This window comes from Schistocerca gregaria, chromosome 1, assembly GCF_023897955.1.
Source record: "Schistocerca gregaria isolate iqSchGreg1 chromosome 1, iqSchGreg1.2, whole genome shotgun sequence".
Lineage (NCBI taxonomy): Eukaryota > Metazoa > Arthropoda > Insecta > Orthoptera > Acrididae > Schistocerca > Schistocerca gregaria.
The window spans coordinates 738,662,293-738,670,906 of record NC_064920.1 but is presented as its reverse complement, the minus strand read 5'-3'; the positions used below and the strand labels follow the sequence as shown (position 1 = coordinate 738,670,906).

Genomic DNA, 8,614 nt, shown 5'->3' with positions numbered 1-8,614 from the left:
CCATATTGCAGTTTTTGGTTGTTAGGCAATTTTCTAATGCAGTCATGGAACCATGTTTTCATTTTAAAAATTCAATGTGGCTGAGGACCCAGAAGCAAAAGACTCCGAGTAAATTTGATGAACAAGAAAATCAGAAACGAATGAGAGAGGTTTACACATTTTTTATTTATAGAATATTTCAATGACACAGGTTGCGCTACAGAGTTTTCACTCCTCTACATTAAACGAAGGCTGCAAACTTAACAAAAAAAAAAAGAAAGTACACCGACATTTGCCGACAGCAACCCTTAGAAACCAAAGTTATTGACGCTGGACAGAGTTGTGATTACATGTAATCATAATTTCGTGGAAACAGATTAAATGCACCGTTGCGTCTCTGTGTTTTAAGCGATATTAATGACAGACAAGTATTCGAACTCAATTGAGCTATAAAGATGAAGTAATGAAGTGTCATTTCATCCTATCCTATTTACAGTAATCTGAGTGGAAATTACTACTAACTACAAATAATTTTGAACCAGTCACTCACTACAAAAATACTTATTACTTAAAAGTAATTGTTATCACGCGACGGTTTTTCTGCTTACCACTTAAGTAATGTTTTTGCCAGCACTGCATCAACGGACACAAAATAATTCACTTTTCCTACAGCTTACTTCCATCAGATTGTAACTTCGACGATATATAACACGACGAAATATTTTCTCTTATTTGCTGTTTACACTCCCATCACACTCAAATGTCACATGTCATACACAAACAGCGATGCAAAGGTCTTCGACGACTTGTCAAGTGTAAATATATACTTTGATACCATATCGTTTCCACCACGGCAGCTAACAAAGTTCGTTGCGCAAACTATTTCTGTGTGGTTATCACTCTTCCGTGATGTTACGGATTCCACAGTCCACATTTACAATCGACGTTGTAGTGCAGAACATTTAGATTTAGATTTGGAATATTTATGTATAATATCTACATGTTGAGTATGTCGCAGATTGGGTACCTGTAGGCCCGGATCTAAAGCGGGGTGGGGGGGGGGGGGGGGAGGCAATTCGGGAATTCGGGTAACTACTCCGGCGGAAATTTCATGAGACTCCAAATTCGTCTTCTTGAAAAAGGCGCCTAGCATTCAGCGAATGTTGGTAAATCGATGGTTCATATGATTTTGAAACGCATCACTTGGTCTTTGAACATTTTTTGAATACATTCTAAGTTGATATTTTAACGAATCATAAGCTGATTTTTGAATGCGTGCATAGTGTACCTGATGTCTCTACCAGGGAAAGAACGTCGCATCTAGAAACGAAGAAATTCCCCACAGACAAAATGGAATAAGGCTATACAAGCTGAGTCGAATTAATCCGATCGGGCGCATGCCAATCGCTCTTCGTTTATGTGCCAGACTAACAGAGTGGAAATAAACGACTAACAGAAATAACAGCTAAGAAAGAATACATATTATCTTCTCGGTGTAACTAAGAAAATGAAATTCTGAGAGAAAATTTTTACCAGATCGCTACACTACTAAGGGCCAGTTGTACAGTCATTGGCTGTCAGCCACTTAATTCCATTCTAGGAATAGTGCGGGAAACACGTAATAATGCCTAAACAGAGAATAAACGTAAGATAACTAAACTGGTGATTCTAGCAGAGTTAGTGAAGTTAAATAGAGAATAAGTTTTGACAATGGCAGGAGTAGTTACAGAATTACTAATGACAAGGTTGGTTGTTAGATCGAGGAAGGACAAGAGACAGGGACATTACACAAATTATATCGAAGAATATGATGAATATAAATTTACATAAAAATTTGGTACTACTGCTATTTTTCGATCTCTTGCTTGGGAAAGTGGAGCATATAAATGAAATGTGAAATTATTTCCTAACATATAACGTTTTGCTTGTAATAGACCTGGTATGCATTAGATATTGGTACTTCATTAATTATAGTCTGTCATGTTATTTATTTAAATGAGATAGATAAAAATCACCATTTGTGTCAAAACAGTCTCTCTTATTTGGTGGGAATTACAATTGCTGTAATATTAGAAGGCCTATTTCGTTTTATCTGGCAGACAGTGACAAAGTGGGCATAATCAAATCAACGAACCACACTACTCTTGGGTACTATTCATATTTCAGTAGTAGACAACGCCATTTTGGTTTTTCACGTTGCAAAACGTTTGATAAACTTTTAATTGTTGCTGGTTTGGCGGTAGTATTTGAAGAGGAAGGCAAGTTGGTGGTGTTGCCTTGCATTGTAGCGTCCACAGGCGATGTTCCGGAGTATGCGATGGTGTAAGCCACGTCGGTAATGGTGAATATACTATCTGCTGAAAAGCGAGAGATGAGTCCCAACTTCTGGTGGGACAGGAATGGTGTGCATGAAACTATGTGTGACGGTGCTTGCACCCAACCACCTGCCTGTACAGATAGCGGTAACCACAGGGTCAGTATGGCGTAATATGTCAGATATATTGTCAAGCAGAAATTCTTGGAGATTCATATGTACATGGAAATTGATTAATGTATATAAAAGATGCGGTAGGCCGAGGAGTATCTGTTGTGGCAGGTCCGCTAAAGTCCACAACTGTGTAAGCCCTTTTCACTGACATTTGTTGTTTGTTTTCCAGCAAAAGTGTTTGCATCTCGTTTCAACACTCGATATAATCGCGTCAATGGGGGTTGAAGGGCGGATTTGACTGCATCCGTATGTAGCATCACATAAGAACATGTGGTCATGTCTTTATGAATAAAAATTCGCTGTGTCATGTGACGGGAGAGGGCGGTGGCGCATGAATGTTTTGTATATGTGTGTGCATGCGTACGACTAAGTCTCATAAGTCCTGGACTATGAACACAGTAGGCAGGGTGAGGGGCTCGCTGTATAGTATTTTGGCGAGCGACACGTTATGATCATCTTTATGTGCTGTGCGAATCCCCATAACGCAAGGAAGGGCCTCCACCCACGGTTCTGAGTGGCACGTGAGGGTAGTTTTCATCATCTGATAGCACCATTCCAAGGAGCCATAGGATTGGGCCACTGGATTGGGGGTGGTAGGCAGTTGTTTGGAATGAGTACCATCTGCATAAGAGGTATAAGTCATTGAACAGTACTGATTTGAAGTGCCGAACCTGCTCTGATGTTAAGGTGGCCGGACAAACGAATCTGTCAATACATCTGTTGAGTAAAGTTTTTGGTACTGTCTCTGCTGATACATCGGAAATTGCCATGGTCTCCTTCCCTCATTCTATCTATCACTGACAGAATGCAATGGTAACCATGTGATTCGGGCAGTGGGCTATGATGTCAGTGTGGATGTGCTGGAATCGTCACTTTCGAATCGGGAATTTAACAAAGGGGGGGGGGGGGCTGTGTGTGGTGGCCAGTTTTTGCCTGCTGGCACAGAATGCAAGTCCTGGCACAATCCTTTTTAATGTTCTACATCTACATCTACATCTACATGACTACTCTGCAATTCACATTTAAGTGCTTGGCAGAGGGTTCATCGAACCACAATCATACTATCTCTCTACTATTCCACTCCCGAACAGCGAGCGGGAAAAACGAACACCTAAACCTTTCTGTTCGAGCTCTGATTTCTCTTATTTTATTTTGATGATCATTCTTACCTATGTAGGTTGGGCTCAACAAAATATTTTCGCATTCGGAAGAGAAAGTTGGTGACTGAAATTTCGTAAAAAGGTCTCGCCGCGACGAAAAACGTCTATGCTGTAATGACTTCCATCCCAACTCGTGTATCATATCTGCCACACTCTCTCCCCTATAACGTGATAATACAAAACGAGCTGCCCTTTTTTGCACCCTTTCGATGTTATGTCAGATAAACAGTCCCGTGATGAGGTGTGAATAGGCATACACCCAAATGTGCAAGGTTGTGTAGAAAGTCCAAAATTGTGGTGAGTTACAGCTCTGGGACTACTGGTTGGGCCTGTCCATTCGAAACATCACACCAAATTTGTTTGTTAGCGACTGGTAGCGTGTGTTGCAATTGAAGTCCACTGTCTGGTTTGTTAAACAAGCTGTGGAGATCGGCATCTGTGGCTTTTGCATCTGCGATCCTATCAAAGTCCATCTCATCTACATCTACATGACTACTCTGCAATTCACATTTAAGTGCTTGGCAGGGGGTTCATCGTACCACAATCATACTATCTCTCTACTATTCCACTCCCGAACAGCGAGCGGGAAAAACGAACACCTAAACCTTTCTGTTCGAGCTCTGATTTCTCTTATTTTATTTTGATGATCATTCCTACCTATGTAGGTTGGGCTCAACAAAATATTTTCGCATTCGGAAGAGAAAGTTGGTGACTGAAATTTCGTAAAAAGCTCTAGCCGCGACGAAAAACGTCTATGCTGTAATGACTTCCATCCCAACTCGTGTATCATATCTGCCACACTCTCTCCTCTATAACGCGATAATACAAAACGAGCTGCCCTTCTTTGCACCCTCTCGATGTCCTCCGTCAATCCCACCTGGTAAGGATCCCACACCGCGCAGCAATATTCTAACAGAGGACGAACGAGTGTAGTGTAAGCTGTCTCTTTAGTGGACTTGTTGCATCTTCTAAGTGTCCTGCCAATGAAACGCAACCTTTGGCTCGCCTTCCCGACAATATTATCTATGTGGTCCTTCCAACTGAAGTTGTTCGTAATTTTAACACCCAGGTACTTAGTTGAATTGACAGCCTTGAGAATTGTACTATTTATCGAGTAATCGAATTCCAACGGATTTCTTTTGGAACTCATGTGGATCATCTCACACTTTTCGTTATTTAGCGTCAACTGCCACCTGACACACCATACAGCAATCTTTTCTAAATCGCTTTGCAGCTGATACTGGTCTTCGGATGACCTTACTAGACGGTAAATTACAGCATCATCTGCGAACAACCTAAGAGAACAGCTCAGATTGTCACCCAGGTCATTTATATAGATCAGGAACAGTAGAGGTCCCAGGACGCTTCCCTGGGGAACACCTGATATCACTTCAGTTTTACTCGATGATTTGCCGTCTATTACTACGAACTGCGACCTTCCTGACAGGAAATCACGAATCCAGTCACACAACTGAGACGATACCCCATAGCTCCGCAGCTTGATTAGAAGTCGCTTGTGAGGAACGGTGTCAAAAGCTTTCCGGAAATCTAGAAATACGGAATCAACTTGAGATTCTGGGCAGAGATAGCCTTTATATGGGGAGTGCCACAATATCATAGGCACCTTAGGTGTATCGCACATTGGTAGTGAACTATGCTGTGAAATACAGGTGGTGAAATCTCCTGGGTGCACTATCCGCCGATAGGTTGCGGAATATGTCTGCCAGTGGGGGATCGTCTGTATATATGGCAAGGGGTCTCCCCTCAACATCATTTCGAAAGTGAGGAACTACTTCATATATGGCTAGTAGTTTGCGTCAAATGTGGACCATTTTCTCTGTTTGTTGGTAAGTTTGCATGAGAAAAACCTGAGTGGCTCAGTGATTCCACCGATCTCATGCTGTAAACCAGCCCTGATCGCGTAATCGTTAGCACTGGCTATGAGAATTAGATGTGCATCGAGGATGGGTGGACGAGGGACATGGCATGTGACAGATGTTCTTTTATTTTTTCAAAGGCCATCTGCATTTTCAGTGTCCAATCGATGCATCATTTACCAAATGTATTCTTGCTGTGCAATGCTTGTGTGAGTGGTAGTAAAGTCTCAACGGCATGTGACAATTGGTTCCTCTAGAAATTTATGACCCCCAAAAACCTACGCAGCTCTTGGTAGTTTGTTAGTTGTTGGGAAGTGGGAGGAGACATATCTTCCCAATCTTCACAGGAGTAGGGTGCAACCCCGGATGCATTGATGTGGTGTCTGACAAAGGGCAAATGGGGTTGCTGAAGTTGGCACTTGTCATTGTTTATCATAACGCTGTGGGAGACCAGCTCATCAAGGATGATATGCAGGTGGTCGTGGTGGTCTTGCTGGTTTTTTACGTCATCCAAACAGGCGTACGAAAAAGGGCAAATGCTTAAATCTTTGCCACTTCTGTTCCGCGTTTTTTAATCCATACGAAATGTAGAGCATCTCAGTGAGACTGAATGGCCTGATTATCACAGTTTTTGGTATGTCTTTGGCCACCATCGGAATTTGCAGGTATGCTGTTTTGCATTGATGACACTGAAAATTTTTGCCCTAGCCAAGACGTGGGAAAAATTGTGGGAGTTCTGAGTGGATAACTGTCAATGACTGTACAGACTTTGAGGTAGCGGTAGCTACCACATAGGCGCCAAATAGAGTTTTTTTTCTTTTAGGAAATAGTTCAACTGGGTAGGTCCAAGCACTGTGTTATTGCCTGACCATGCCAATTTGCAAAAGTTCCCCCACTGCAGCTTAAGCCACTTAATGTTTGTAAGGAACTAAACGACACAGGCAGTGTCAGACAGATGGACCTGGTGTGGTTGTAATGTGGTGAATTGAACCATCCCGCAAGACACAGATTGTGTGTGCTCTGGAGGGAGAGCACGAAGTGAGTCCATCGCTGTTAACATCATACAGCATTGTCTTGGTAGCACAATTGAGTGGGGAGTGTGATGCTTCACTAAGCTGAGAAGTGTCTATAGTAGTAGTGCCACGGTAGTGATCGGTGTCAAGATGATGAAGGTCGACGAGATGCTGTTGAACTTCCTGTGGTGATACAGTGGGGACCACAATTTGTCTCCGTAGTTGTTTGTTGTAGAGGCTCATGACCTCGTTGTCATACGTAATGATGAGTACTCGTCTGCCTTTACACATAGGTGGTTGAAGAGTCATTCGCTTTGTAGCTTCAGGTCGATTGGTATGATGAGCAGTGGTAGTGTTATCGAGGGCATTACGTGCTGGCAAATAATGTATCATTGGCTACACTACAGATCGGCTGCTAGCCATTCCATCTTAATAGGAGGGTGAAATTTAAATCCAGCAGTAGTTGTTAGTGCTAGAAGAAATCGGCTCTCAGTACTGGTTCAACTGTCTCTGCCACTAGGAACGTCCAAAATATTAGTATATCTGGTCTGAGGTTAGGCATGTGTATGCAGCTCCAGAAACTGTGCTTGCAGTGTCATTGGCCATGCTCACTTGCAGTGGCAATGGCGACAGTGCAGTAGTTGTGAGAACAAGTAGTACTGTCAGCAACCACTTGCCCATTAAAATGCTGCATTGGTTAAAAAAATGGTTCAAATGGCTCTGAGCACTATGGAACTTAACTTCTAAGGTCATCAGTCCCCTATAACTTAGAACTACTTAAACCTAACTAATCTAAGGACATCACACACATCCATGCCCGAGGCAGGATTCGAACCTGCGACCGTAGCGGTCGCGAGGTTCCAGACTGTAGCGCCTAGAACAGCGCGGCCATCTCGGCCGGCGCTACATTGGTGCTGTTCTGTCGTGGAGTGCGGAAGCATCACATTATGAAGAGCAGCCTGGTGCGTCTCCATCAGTTTGGTGTTCTAATTTGGGTAGGTGCAGGGTTGTCTGCAGCGTTGTGCAGCCTGCCCAAATCTGGTGTGAAATGAGCAGTACCTTTGGTGTGTGTTGGGAGTGGAAGTAGGTGATGCACTTGGTCAGCGCGAGTTTTGTTTATAGAGTAGGGGCAGTGGCCATGTGAGGAGGCAACAACCTCGGCTGTCACAGTAGGCGACTGGTATACACTGGAGCTGTGAAAGGTGCTCAGGGTGGTAGAGGAGGAAGGTACAGTCCAGTTTGAGTCTGTCTGACTGTCAAGGGCAGTTCATGACTGCACAGTATGTTGCTGCGGCTCGGCCGGGATCGTGCAAAATCGGCTTCGGTGTAGGCATACTAGGTGTCGACTGTAGTGTAGCGTTGTTGCTCGTTGGTTAGAATGCAGTGTTGTAATAGTGTCTGCATTCTGTCAGTGGGACGAAGCTTAAATTCAGAGGTGCCTGGCTGCGGAGGGTAGCTGTGCAGTCTAAGGCACCTTGCCACAGTTCGCCTGCCTGCCCCTGTCGGAGGTTTGAATCCTCCCTCGAACATGGGTGTGTGTGTGTTGTTCTTAGCACATGTTAGTTTAAGTTAGATTGAGTAGCGTGTAAGCCTAGGGACCGATGACCTCAGAAGTTTGGTCACATCGGAACTTACCACAAATTTCAATTTCCAGAGGTGCCTCCTCATACACTAGAATCGCTGTTTGGATGTTCTCTGGCAGTTTTAGGAGCCAAAGTGCCCATCACACACGATCAGGCACTAACACTGGATCAATTAGAGCTCGCAGGCGGCGCAAGAGCGAAGACGCCGTGCTGTTGCCCAAAGTCGTCTCGTTGATGACAAGATGTAGCTGCTCTTCAGGCGTGCCTCTTAGTCGTTGTAATAATAATAATAATAATAATAATAATAATAATAATAATGGCGTGTGATAAGGGCCTCCCGTCGGGTAGACCATTCGCCTGTTGCAAGTCTTTCGATTTGACGCCATTTCGGCGACTTGCACGACGATGGGGATGAAATGATGATGATTAGGGCAACACAACACCCAGTCTCTGGGCGGAGAAAATCACCGACCCAGCCTGGAATTGAACCTGGGCCCTTAGGATTGACAGTCTG

The 8,614-nt window shown here is 43.7% G+C and overlaps 1 protein-coding gene across 1 annotated transcript in view; it reads right to left on the bottom strand.

Moving 5' to 3' along the window:
* Positions 1-1,566, bottom strand: part of LOC126267261 (putative serine protease K12H4.7) — a 92,539-nt gene extending 90,973 nt beyond the window's left edge. Inside the window, exon 1 of the mRNA XM_049972329.1 lies at positions 588-1,566. The gene's annotated coding sequence lies outside the window, so the exon portion shown is untranslated. The remainder of the gene's footprint in view (positions 1-587) is intronic.
* Between the last annotated feature and the right edge of the window lie 7,048 nt (positions 1,567-8,614).